This window comes from Triticum dicoccoides, chromosome 5A (genome assembly GCF_002162155.2).
Source record: "Triticum dicoccoides isolate Atlit2015 ecotype Zavitan chromosome 5A, WEW_v2.0, whole genome shotgun sequence".
In the NCBI taxonomy this organism is placed as follows: domain Eukaryota; kingdom Viridiplantae; phylum Streptophyta; class Magnoliopsida; order Poales; family Poaceae; genus Triticum; species Triticum dicoccoides.
Window position 1 is genome coordinate 701553303 of NC_041388.1, and position 14777 is coordinate 701568079.

Consider the following 14777-nt stretch of genomic DNA (forward strand, 5'->3'; position numbering starts at 1 on the left):
GTGGAGCGGGGGGGTGCGGTGGGTGCTCGGCGGCGGTGGAGCGGGGGAGGGTGCAGGGGTGCTTTTGGCTCTCCATTAGTAGTTTTGCAAAAAAAAATTATAGTAGTGGAGGATTGTGTGGCAGGTGCGCCATTACTAGTTAAAACTAGTAATGGCGCACCGTGCCCTGATGCGCCATTAGTATTTTTAGAAAAATTAAAAAAAATTGTTACTACTGGCGCACTGTGGGTCTCGTGTGCCATTAATGTCTATCACACTAATGGCGCACCAACACATGGTGCGCCACTCCTATATAGTAGTGGCGCACCACATGTCTGGTGCGCCATTAGTGGTCATATCATCTATAGCCCTTTTCCTAGTAGTGACATTCACAACTGGAGAGAGCAACCAAAAAAAAGCATAGTTCATGGTGGAGAGAGTGGTGAATTACGTCGATAGCGATGCCTGTCTTTCTCAAGGAAGTAGTGGTCGTCCATGGCCTGGCCGAGAAGAGGATCAAGTACAGTTCCTATCTTACATCCAACCAACATTTAGAGCTAGCCCTGACATCCAACCAACATTGCACAATGGGGCAAAGAGATCCAAATGTCTGGCGAAGGAAGATCTTCACAACCTTCTTTTGGTGAGTTGTACATGAAAAAATAAAATAAGATGATGGTTCTGTAAATGGTAAAGTTGCAAGTCAATAAGATCACAAACATGCTATTGTGTTCACAGTTATTAGTAAAGCAGCAACCAAAACGAGTGATAATGCACAAGCAACTTTTGCATATGTCTATACGATCAAACATTACAGAATTATAATTGTTATTCTAATCTCACTCCACATGTGGCTCTATGAACATGCCGGACACACAGCACTGAACATGCGAGACAAAAATGTAAAGAATCTATTTTATAGATTTAAAGTGACATATTTACCCTAGTTGTTCACCGATAGAATCACTACCAATTTGCGCAATAGCTAATAAACCTTAACAAACAATGGAGCGTACACGTAAATTTGGTAACTGATCATGGCTTAATAATAGTATGCATTTGGACAGAAAGCAGCTTATCAAGAAATATTTTTTAGTGAACTCGTCAAAGAGGACATGACACAACAGACACCAGCTACACCATAGAAATGATTACCAACTCAGAGACATAGCAGAAACTATATGCTAAGCTATTGTAGCTGGGATGTTGTAGCGACTGGGCAAGGCATTGATAGCTCTTGCCACGGACTTTGTCATCTCAGGGAGTGTCACCTTGCACACTAACCATTGTGAACCAAGTTAGTACTAAACGATAAACCACTGGCGCATTGAAAACTGAAGTGAAGTAAAATTCAGAAGATAGATGTCTCTACTAGCTCACTACAGTACTATTCAATGATCACCGCAGAAGGTAGAATCCCAAAACGATAGCACTGTATGTTACCCTTACATAGACGTCTACTAAACCGATGGTGAATAATAGGTTATTGTAGGCAAAGTCATTTGGATAACAGTAACTTGTTCAGATGGAAAATATGAAGAGTAGCATCAGTTTTGTAGACCGCAAGCTAAGGCTCGTGTAGCATGCTTCTTGTTGAATGCAGTGCAACTTCAGTCGACAATCTTCTGCGTGCAGCACAGAACAAAGCAGTCGACGTGTAGAGGTTTCTTTTTTTGGTCACTTTTTAAAACCGCAAGCCACGGCTCATGCATCATACTTCTCGCTTCTTTAAGTTTACAATTAGGTAAGTTTAATTATTGTTTTGTTTAGTAAATCAGAATACTTGTTGTTTACAGGAGAAGAACATGTTCCCTTTGCAGGAGAGTGCAAGTGCTACTGTCACGATTTAACGTCGGGGTGTAACCTCTAATGAGGCAAACGTTAAGCTCATGTGCCACATAGGATCTGAAGCCGACTGCTGCAGCATCCAATGATCAAACGAGGCAAATATAGCAGCATGCAGCATCATATTCAGGAGACGGCGCCAGCCAAGCCATAACTAGTTTGTCTGGACTGCGTACCTTGCACCTCGATTAGAGCGGCACTGTCGAAAGTTTGGTAGGCGGCGGCGGCCTGGCCGATCCCAGGGACCATCATCTGCAGGGGCTGCTGCGCCTGGTAGGCGCCCTCGAGGAGGTGCTGCTGTGGGGAGAGCTGCACGGGGGTGCTTCTCCCCGCGTCCTGCTGGGACCTCTTCCCCTGGAACGACATGACGCCATGGAGCTCCTACACAAGTACAAAACCACGTCATCATCCCGTCACACACAGCGGCAAAATCGGACGTGAGCAGAAGCTAACGCAGGCGGTCCGCAGAGGCTGGGCACGTGCGAGGGAGCGTACCTTGGAGGGCGCAAGGACGACGGGGGAGGCGAAGGCGGAGGCGAGGAGGGACAGGTTTGAGGTCGCCCACCATCGCTCGCGAGGAGCGGATAGAGCTAGGGGAAAGTAGAAACTCTTAGCGGCGGCAACCTTGCGCTCCGGAAATAAATGAGCGGAGTTACCGATGGAAGGGGCGGCGTGGAGCCGCGAAGCCCACCTTGCGCTCCGGCGAGGCGGTGGTGCAGGTGCTGCGATGCGGATCTGCTGCGGGAGGACAAAGGAGAGCGACTGGGACTTGCCATCGATCTGGATCGGGGAGAGACAAGGGCGGGGCGGGGAAGGAGGAGTGTGCCACGGGCTGCTAGGGTTTGGGTAGTGCTGCAAACAGGTGAGCGAGAGACGTTGGATCCCTCGTATGTGGACGGTTCAGATCGGCTGTAGTGGGGTGATCCGTGAGAAGAGTCCTGATTGGTTGAAAAAAAATATCTGTGATTTAAAATTAGTTTCCAAGTCCTAAAAATAGGGAGGTTTTGTGAAGCAGCTATCAAAAATATTTTGCAAAAGGGCACCACACAAATTTTCACTAGAGTTAAACCACATTTTATGAAAGAGCACCAATTTATATGCATTTCTAATCTTTTTAGCTATTTTTAATCATTTTCCGAGTCCCCGAAATGAGTTTTTTTTGGTGAAGGTCCTACCATATATTTGCTGCAAAATTGGACCAAATCAATTTTCTAAAATACGAGACATATTTAATTCACAATTGACCAAATGGTTGGGTGTTAATAGCCTTGATCCACCTCTGGTGAAAAAGACAAATTTCTGCCGCTTCAGTAGAAAGCGGGTCAAATTTGAACTACAGGTGCCTCATAGTCTGCTCTTCATTTTTTCCAAAAATCATTTCTAGGTACATAAGTATCTATTTAATCAGAGAAACATCAATTTTTTTTTCCAAGATTCAACCACTACCTAGGAACGGTCAAGCCCGCTGTTTTGGCCACATTTTAAAACGGGCATAAAAAATTCAAAAAAATAAAAAATTTGGAAAACCTTCGCATTGTGTCATTAGATGTGACCAAGTGGCCAGAAAAAATTATAAACTTGTCATACAACAATTATTTTAAAAATGTGTTCTCACAAATGAGTTATCATATGTGAATAAGATTCATGACTTTCAAACCAAATGACCAATCTTATGGCCACATTCATAGCATAGTTTGTTCCAATGATCTCATATTGTGCACAAGGTCGCATATTGGCATGGGAAACAATGTTGCCTAAGGAAGTTTTCATTTTCTTCGGACGAAAAAATCATTTTCCATTTTCTGAGTGCCCAAAATTAGGTTTTTCTGAAGGACCTACCATATATTTGTTGTAAAATTGGAACAAATCAATTTTATAAAATACTAGGCCATATTTAATGCACAATTGACCAAATAGTTTGGTGTCAACATCTTTGATCCATCCCTCGTGAAAAAGACAAATTTCCGTCGATTTACTTGGAAGCGAGTCAAATTTCAATTGCAGCTGCCTCATAGTTTGCTCTTTATTCTTTCCAAAAATCATTTCTAGGTACATAATTATCTATTTAATCAGAGAAACATCAAAAGTTGTCCAAGATTCAACCACTGGCTAGGAACGGTCAAGCCTACTGTTTTGACCGCATTTTGAAACGGGCATAACAAATTCAAAGAAAATCAAAAAATTGGAAAACCTTCACATTGTGTCATTACATGTGACCAAGTTGCCAGAAAAAATTACAAACTTGTAATACAACAATTATTTTAAAAAGGTGTTCTAAAAAATGAGCTATCATGCGTGAAGATTTCATGGCTTTCAAGCCAAATGAGCAATCTTATGGCCACATTCATAGCATAGTTTGTTCAAATGATCTCATATTATGCACAAGGATGCATATTGGAATGGCAAACAATGTTGCCTAAGGAAGTTTTCATTTTCTTTGGACGAAAAAATCATTTCCCATTTTCCGAGTGCCCAAAATGAGGTTTTTTGTGAAGGATCTACCATATATTTGTTGTAAAATAAGACAAAATCATTTTTATAAAATACTAGGCCATATTTAATGCACAATTTACCAAATGGTTTGGTGTCAAGTGCCTTGATCCACCTCTGGTGAAAAAGACAAATTTCTACCGATTCTGTTGGAAGCGGTTCAAATTTGAACTGTAGGTGCCTCATAGTTTGCTCTTTATTTTTTCCAAAAATCATTTATAGGTACATAATTATCTATTTAATCAGATAACCATCCAATTTTTTCCAAGTTTCAACCACTAGCTAGAAACGGTCAAGCCCGCTGTTTTGACCGCATTTTGAAACGGGCATAAAAATTCAAAAAAATAAAAAATTCGAAAAACCTTCGCATTGTGTCATTAAATGTGACCAAGTAGCCAAAAAAATTTATAAACTTGTAATACGGTAATTATTTTAAAAAAGTGTTCCCACAAATGAGCTATTATATGTGAATATTCATGGCTTTCAAGCCAAATGATCAATCTTATGGCCACATTCATGGCATAGTTTGTTCAAATAATCTCATATTATGCACAAGGGTGCATCTTGCAATTCCAAACAATGTTGCCTAAGGGTGGTTTCATTTTCTTTGCACGGAAATTTCATTTTCCATTTTTTGAATGTCCGAAATGAGTTTTTTTGTGTGAAGGACCTACCATATATTTGTTGCAAAATTGTACCCAATAAATTTTCTAAATACTAGCCTATATCTAATGCGCAATTGATCAAATGGTTGGGTTTCAAAAGCCTTGATCCACCTCTGGTGAAAAAGACAAATTTCTGCCGATTGAGTAGGAAGCGGGTCAAATTTGAACTCCAGGTGCATCATAGTTTGCTCTTTATTTTTTTCCAAAAATCATTTATAGGTACATAAATATCTATTTAATCAGAGAAGCATCAACTTTTTCAAAGATTCAACCAATAGCTAGGAACGGTCCTGCCCGCTGTTTTGACCGCATTTTGAAACGGGCATAAAAAATTGAAAAAAATAAAAAAATTGGAAAACCTTGGCATTGTGTCATTACATGTGACCAAGTGGCCAGAAAAAATTATAAACTTGTAATACGGCAATTATTTAAAAAAAATTCTCACAAATGAGTTATCTTATGTGAAGATTCATGGCTTTCGAACCAAATGATCAAGTTTATGGCCACGTTCATAGCATAGTTTGTTCAAATGATCTCATATTGTGCACAAGGGTACATATTGGAATGGCAAACACTAGCGTTGCCTACGGAAGTTTTCATTTTTATTGGATGAAAAAATCATTTTCCATTTTCTGAGTGCCCAAAATGAGGTTTTTGTTGAAGGACTACCATATATTTGTTGTAAAATTGGACCAAATCAATTCTATAAAATACTAGGCCATATTTAATGCACAATTGACCAAATGGTTTGGTGTCAAAAGCTGTGATCCATCCCTCGTGAAAAAGATAAATTTCTGCCGATTCAGCTGGAAGCGGGTCACATTTGAACGATAGTTGCCTCACAGTTTGCTCTTTATTTTTTTCCAAAAATCATTTTAGGTACATAAGTATCTATTTAATCAGAGAAACATCAAAAGTTTTCCAAGATTCAACCGCTGGATAGGAACGGTCAAGCCTACTGTTTTGACTGCATTTTGAAATGGGCATAAAAATTCAAAAAAAACCAAAAAATTATAAACTTGTAAGACGGCAATTATTTTATAAAGTGTTATCAGAAATGAGCAATCATGCGTGAAGATTCATGGCTTTCAAGCCAAATGATCAATCTTATGGCCACATTCATAGCATAGTTTGTTCAAATGATATCATATTGTGCACAAGGGTGCATATTGGAATGGCAAACAATGTTGCCTAAGGAAGTTTTCATCTTTTTGGACGAAAAAATCATTTTCCATTTTCCGAGTGCCCAAAATGAGGTTTTTTGTGAAGGATCTACCATATATTTCTTGCAAAATTAGACCAAATCAATTTTCTAAAATACCAGGCAATAATTAATGCACAATTGACTAAATGGTTCGGTGTCAAATGCCTTGATCCACCTCTGGTGAAGAAGACAAATTTCGACCGATTTAGTTGGAAGCGAGTCAAATTTTAACTGTAGGTGCCTCATAGTTTGCTCTTTATTTTTTCCAAAAAACTTTTCTAGGTACATAATTATCTATTTAATCAGATAAACATCGAATTTTTTCCAAGATTCAACCACTAGCTAGGAATGGTCAAGCCTGCTGTTTTGACTGCATTTTGAAACGGGCATAAAAATTCAAAAAAAACCAAAAAATCGGAAAACCTTCGCATTGTGTCATTACAAGTGATGAAGTGGCCAAAAAAACTTATAAACTTGTAATACGTGAATTATTTTAAAAAAGTGTTCCCACAAATGAGCTATCATATGTGAAGATTCATGGCTTTCAAGCCAAATGATCAATCTTATGGCCACATTCATGGCATAGTTTGTTCAAATGATCTCATATTGTGCACAAGGGTGCATCTTGAAATTCCAAACAATGTTGCCTAAGGGGGTTTTCATTTTCTTTGCATGGAAATTTCATTTTCCATTTTTTGAGTGTCCGAAATGAGTTTTTTTGTGTGAAGGACCTACCATATATTTGTTGCAAAATTGGACCAAATCAATTTTCTAAAATACTAGCCTATATCTAATGCAAAATTGATCAAATGGTTAGGTGTCAAAAGCCTTGATCCACCTTTGGTGAAAAAGACAAATTTCTGCCGATTCAATAGGAAGCGGGTGAAATTTGAACTGCAGGTGCATCATAGTTTGCTCTTTATTTTTTCCAAAAATCATTTCTAGGTACATAACTATCTATTTAATCAGAGAAACAACAATTTTTTCCAAGATTCAACCACTAGCTAGGAACAGTCATGCCTGCTCTTTTAACCGCATTTTGAAACGGGCATAAAAAATTCAAAAAATTCAAAAAATTGGAAAACCTTGGCATTTTGTCATTACATGTGACCAAGTGGCCAGAAAAAATTAGAAACATGTAATACGACAATTATGTTTAAAAAGTTTTCTCACAAATGAGTTATCATATGTGAAGATTCATGGCTTTCAAACCAAATGGTCAATTTTATGGCCACATTCATAGCATAGTTTGTTCAAATGATCTCATATTGTGCACAAGGGTGCATATTGGAATGGCAAACATTAGTGTTGCCTAAGGAAGTTTTCATTTTTATTTGACGAAAAAATCATTTTCCATTTTCTGAGTGCCCAAAATGAGGTTTTTTGTGAAGGACCTACCATATATTTGTTGTAAAATTAGACCAAATCAATTTTATAAAATACTAGGCCATATTTAATGCACAATTGACCAAATTGTTTGGCGTCAAAAGCTGTGATCCATCCCTCGTGAAAAAAGACAAATTTCTGCCGATTTAGCTAGAAGCGGGTCAAATTTGAAATTCAATTGCCTCATAGTTTGCTCTTTATTTTTTTCAAAAATCATTTTAGGTACATAAGTATCTATTTAATCAGAGAAACATCAATAGTTTTACAAGATCCAACCAGTGGCTAGGAACGGTCAAGCCCGCTGTTTTGACCGCATTTTGAAACGGGCATACAAAATTTAAAAAAAATCAAAAAATTATAAACTTGTAATACGACAATTATTTTAAAAAAGTGTTATAAGAAATGAGCAATCATGCGTGAAGACTCATGGCTTTCAAGCCAAATGATCAATCTTATGGCCACATTTGTGGCATAGTTTGTTCAACTGATCTCATATTGTGCACGCGGGTGCATCTTAGAATTCCAAACAATGGTTCCTAAGGTAGTTTTGATTTTCTTTGCATGTAAATTTCATTTTCCATTTTTTGAGTGCCCGAAATGAGTTTTTTTGTGAAGGACCTACCATATATTTGTTGCAAAATTGGTCCAAATCAATTTTGTAAAATACCAGGCCATATTTAATGCACAATTAACCAAATGGTTGGGTGTCAAAAGCCTTGATACACCTCTGGTGAAAAAGACAAATTTCTGCCGATTCAGTAGGAAGCGGGTCAAATTTGAACTGTAGCTGCCTCATAGTTTGCTCTTTATTTTTTCCAAAAATTATTTATAGGTACATAAGTATCTATTTAATTAGAGAAACATCACAAGTTTTCCAAGATTCGACCACTAGCTAGGAACGGTCAAGCCCGCTGACCGTATTTTGAAACGAGCATAAAAAGATCATGGCATAGTTTGTTCAAATGATCTCATATAGTGCAGAGGGGTGCATCTTGCAATGATGAACAAATGTTTCCTAAGGGAGTTTTTATTTTCCTTGGACAAAAATAAATCAATTTTCCATTTTTTAGTGCCCAAATTGAGGGTTTTTTTCTTCTGAAGAACCAACCATATATTTGTTGCAAAATTGGACCAAATCAAATTTAGAAAATACTAGTCCATTTTTAATATAGAATTGACCAAATGGTTGGGTGTAAAAAGTTTTCGATCGACCTCTCGTGAAAAAGACAAATTTTCGCATGTTCATTTTTCCATTTTTCAAGTTCCTAAAGTGAGTTTTTTTGTGAAGAATCTAAAAAATATTTTTTGTTAAAAAAACTTCTCCATTTTTCAAGAATATTAGACCATATTTTATGAAAAAATTTGTGTACACTAGAAACATATTTTATAAATATGAAACGGTTTTTAGTTACATCACTAACCTTTTTAATAAATATTTTGATGTCTACCATTTTGAACACATGTCTAGATTTTTTAAGACACATTGTATATATTGTTTATATATGTTCAACTTTTTTAAAATACATGATTAACATATTTTCATATATTTGCAACAAAAAACATCTTTCCATTTATACGTTTGGATGTCTATATTTGTTTTTACACATTGTACATTTTTGTCTACATATAAAATATTGTTGATATTGGTTAGAAAAATTTAAATACATGAAAAACTTGTTATTTTCCCATTTTTGTTGGGCCGAATATATGTTTTTTGTGAGTAATATGAGGGCATTCCACATTTCTTCCTAGATGGGCCAAGGCCTACATGTCACACATATTTTTTTTAAAAGAAGGTGGCCTCATTCCACCGAGGCCCAAGCCCACCTTGAGCGACACCTGAAGTACCAATGCATCCACGTTCACAACCTCATGACCATTTATATTGGTCGTAATCAGGTAGAAATAAGGTCGTTGACCACTCTTGTCTACTTTATGACTATTTGGTGTAAGGCAATTTCAGTGTTTGAGCCTTTCCAAGCGAAATGGCCGTGGATTTACGACCAATTCAGCCGAGGTCAATGAGAGAAGGTCACAAGTTGACATATATCTTGTAGTGTTTGGTCACGTTCACGTGGGCCACGTTCAGTGCAGAGGGAGCAGACCGCGCCGGAGGTGGTGCGTCGCCGTGTCAGCGAGGAGGATGAGCACGTCCGTCGCTACATGGTTGCTATGGACGTCAGGTTCTCCAATACCTGGCAGGTTCTTTGGTGAGATGACCGGAGCTATGATCCTGTGATGGTTCCTTCTCTTTTGGTGTACACCGCCCGCGCCTCAGGAACCACGAGTGGCCTAGATTCTTCTGTAGTATTCGATCTTTATTAGCTAGCTAGCGAGTGATGTATTCGATATATAATATTCGAGATGATGTATTCGAGATTATATATATATATTATTCGAGACGATGTATTCGAGATTATGTACTATGATTCAGTTTTTACTTATTGATTGCATGCATGCCTTGTAATTTGAATACTAAATTGTTTTATATTTCTTCTGGATTAGTTAAATAAAAGCTATGATGGACAATACTAGCAGAGAGGGAGAAGAAGTCATGTTTGAGATCATACGCTCCCCTCACGGGCTAGATGATCAGAATGAAGATGATGAAGGCTCCCAATATCTGAACAATACTGGGGAGGGTGATGATATGATATTCGATCGCGACAACCAAATTGAACATTTAACATATGATATAAGCAGCCATCTGGTAATCATCACATGTTTTTAATGATTTGAAGATATATTAACGAATCGATCTTTCTTCTTTCAGCCCTCCGGACCAAGCATATCTTCTACATGCAGCAGGACAGTGCGAGGCTCAGGAAAAAAGTTGAAGCAGGGCATAAAGTACAACATCGATGCCATCAAAGCTAATGGAGAACCTAGCGCGCCTAAGAATATTGCAAACAAGTTCATTCGTCAGTGCGGAGTTCTTGTGAGGGACCAACTCCTGATCTCCATTCAAGAATGGAAAGAGCCAACAAAGAAACGTCCAGATCTTACTTGGGTCGACAACAGAGCAAAATCAACGCTTTGGGAATGTCTCATGGAACATTTCACCCTACCATATCATTTCACTGATGCAGATGTGCAGAAAGTCAAGGAAGCTCCTCTTAGGAAGATGGCAATTGCATTCAACACCCGGCCAACAAGAAAAAAATATGGACCAAGTACGTCGAAGGAGGAAAGAAGACTCCAGAATTCAAGGGAACACAGGAGAAGCAAAGAGAACACTGGCCTGCTTTCATGAAATTCAAGGAATCAGAATTATCTAAGGAACGGTCCAGAAAAAACAAGGCCAATGCCGCAAAAAGAGCAGTTCCATAGGGTGGGGCCAGGTGTCTACGCGGTGGCAATGCCTAAGTGGGATAAGTCTGAGCAAGAGATGGAGGCTGCACAGGTCACTCCAGTTACATTGAGCTCGCCCCCCAGGTACAGAACTTGCTTCTATGCGCATGGGGGCGTTGGACCCAAAGACATGCCAGGTTTCGAAGAAGGCATGTCTTAAAGGAGCCGAAGACAAGTTACTTGATGCAATAGAAGATGTTCGAAAGGGGGATGTTCACGCCCAATAGAGAGAACGGCGAGCTTATGCGCACCATGGGAAATCCTAAACACCCAGGAAGAACACGAGGCAAGGGCATTGTTCCGTGGCATGAGGGCTTTTCGGACTGAAACACCGACTAGAGAAGCCATGCGAGAAGGAAGAAGCTGGAGGAGGAGCAGAGGAAGCAGGAAGCAGAACGCCTTCAAGCCCTAGAATCAGCGCACAAGGACTTGGCACTCAAATTCCAGCGGCAGGAACAGCAAATCGAGTCACTTAGCCAGGAAAGGGGGTGTCAGTTGCGGCAGCAGCTAGCGGATGATCCAGCATTGGATATCACCATCCTATCCATGTCGAGAAGCAGCATGGGTTCCGCCCCGGGCGACGCACTGCTGGATAGATACCCTGTGGGTGACATCATGGAGAACACTAACTGTGAGCTACACTTCAAAATGAAGAACATATCCATGAAGGTGGCGGACGCCATTGCTTATATAAATTCCCCCGAAGCAACCTTCCATTGCAGCCCGATTCCAGATGGCTATGCTCATGTCTAGGTTGATGAAGTGGTGGACCAATATTCGAGGCTAGAGCTAGACATTCCTCGAGGTGACGAGGAGCACACACTGGGAGAAGCCAAACATCATATCATCCTATGGAGAAAGGATTGCATCATCTTTCCAAGGCCACCGACACCGCGTCAGCTGACACCTCCTCGAAGTCCGCCACTGCGTCAGCAGACTCCCGCTTCTCCAAGTCCACCAACGTGTCAGGCCACTCCTCCTCCTCCAAGTCCAGCACAGCGTCAGGCCACTCCTCCTGCTTCAAGTCCGGCACAGCGTCAGGGCTCTCCTCCTTCTTCAAGTCCGACACTGCATCAGGACACTCCTCCTACTTCAAGTCCGGCACAGCGTCAGGCCACTCCTCCTGCTCCAACTCAGCCATGTCAGCTGTCTCCGCCGCCTCAGCAATAGCGGAAGAGATCCGCCGCAGCTATGGTGCATAGCGGTACGAATCGAGGTAGTACAGGAGGTACAGGCGGAGGCAAGCGATATCAATATGGTCCAAGCCTCACTCCTCTTCCTCTGAGGCCTTGCGACATGACCGAGGAGCAAAACACATACATAGTGAAGGCCCAAGTGGATGCCCATTTTGGACCGAAACTGGCACCGCCGCCAAGGGAGAAAGTGCTTGAGGAATAGATTGACCACTTTATTCGTATGGCTTGGACCACCAGCTCCCTAGCTTGTTGACTTAGACTATGAGTGCCAAATCAGGAAGGCACATCGAGCACGACTACAGAAGGAGTCGAGCTCGAGCTCGAGCCAAGCAGCTGGCAAAAAATTCACGAAAACCGTTCCCTAGCTGGGAGAACAGGCGGCGCTATCGATCCCCCCACTTGTTGTGCCAACACATGAGAGTACCGGCGCCCCATGTGGGAAAACCATTCCCCAGCTGGCAATCAGCTTGTAATAACTGACGAGCATAGAAGCTTCTTGTGGCGGTGCGCCTGAGAGAGAGGAACAAAATATTAGTTAAGGTCATTTTGGAGAATGATATTGCTATGTAAATAGGTCATTTTGGAGCTAACAAAGGTTATTATGCCTTTTTTGACCAAAGTATTAGTTATGTCATTTTTGACGAAAATAAGCTAAGTTTAGGTCATTTTCGAGGTAACCAAGATTATTATGCCATTTTTTACCAAAGTATGCTAATTATGTCATTATTGAGCTATCCAAGGTTATTATGTCATTTTAGAGCTAACTATAGCATATTAAGTCTTTTTATAGAGCTATCTAAGGTTATTATGTCATTTTAGAGCTAAATATGGCATAAAGGAACTATCCAAGGTAGTTATGCCATTTTTTAACTAACTAAGCATATTAATTAAATCATTTTGGAAGGGATAAATGCTAGCATGAAGAGTGAATTGCATGAATCATGTAGCAAACCACATACCCAGTTATCCCCATACTCAAACAGGTTGGAGCTCCCTTGATGGTGTGGCACACCTTCCATTTGGTCACGCTTATCCTTGGCCTTTTGGTGTTCGACTTTCCATTGGTCAGAGCACCACGCATCCACCAATGCCTCCCAACAGTCCATCTTATCCACACACCATCTCGTGGGCACCTAAGTGAGTCAAGAGAAATTTCAGCGCTACGGCTATGAATCAAATCAAGAAAACTAAGTTCAAGGCCTTAAGAATAGGTAATTACCTGCATGTACTTCTCCTTACTCAGAAACTTGCCGCAACACTTATGCTTGCCCCTCCTAATACCCTTCGAGGCGTAGTAGTCTCGAACGGCCTGCACCCGAGTCTCGTGCCTTAAGTTCTGAAGTAGGCGCTTGCACTCCTTTTCGACAACCATAGACACGGCCTCCTGCTTTCCCTCTGAAACCCTGTAGAAGTTCTGTAATCAAACAAGGCAACACTGATTAGTACAATCACTAGGTAGTGCTGATTTTTAATTCCGTAAAGGAGAAATTACCCAAAACCGCGGAACACAATGTCGGCCACCATCTCGCACAAGACACCATCGACCCTCTCCTCTGGCCGGGCCTGGGCAACCTAGTACAGCTCCCAGGTCTGTGCTAGCTGTGGAACGTGACCCTCAACGGGCAATGTGACCCACTCAGGGAAGTGCTGCCGGCAAAGCACACCAAGGACCTGGTTGGCCCTACGGGCACCAGGGGGCATACCCAGCCCCTGTAGTATGACAAGGCCAATGCATTAGATATTAATTTGAAGGAACATGAATGAAAAAGGTTAAAAAAGTAAATGCACTTACTTCAACCCTTTAGGCGCACTCAACCACCTCTGGTCGGGGGTCGTCGGCACGAGTGGGAGCTTTGTAGTGCCACGCTTGTAGACCGTCTTGCCCTTCTCAACCAGCTCATCGTTGCTGTAGCTATCATCTGAAAAGGTGTCCTCGCTACCATCCTTCGGGCCAATAGCCTCCGGAGTCTCGTGGGCCGAAGACTCCATGACCGGAGTCTTCTGGGCCGAAGACGCCATGACCGGAGTCTTCTGGGACGAAGACCCCGTGACCGGAGTCTTCTGAGACAAAGACTCTGGGACCGGACTCACGTGGGGCGAAGGATCGGCGACCGGTGTCTAGTGGGGGGAAGGATCAGTGACCGGAGGCTCATGGACCGCAGTCCGAGACGATTCCACGTCAGACGAAGCACTCCTGTGGTCTGGTGAATCAGCTGAGGGTGGCGGCGAGGAAGGCGTAACAGCCTTCCTACCTCACCCGCTGCCACGTCCACCTCTAGCAGGCTTCTTCGTCCTCCCCCGACCTCTCCCAGCCGCAGAAGAAACGCCCCCCGCAGTTGTCTGCATACTGTCTACCAGCGCTCTCCGGAGGGGCAGGGGTGCAATAATGGAACCACCCCTCCAAGTAGCGCTCGCAGGAGGATCGGGGCGCTCTGGACCCTTGCCCACCATCCTGTCAACACCTGCAATGACAAAAAGTAAACGAAATTAGTACAACATAAAAAATTTGGATACCTGACATGAACATAATAATATGTATATAATTTAAGTGTATCATAATCATGACCATAATAAAAATACAGCCGATCAACACAAATATATATAGGGTCGGGGTGTCGGTGTGTCGGGGTCGGGTTGTCGTGCCGGGGTGTCGTGTCGGGG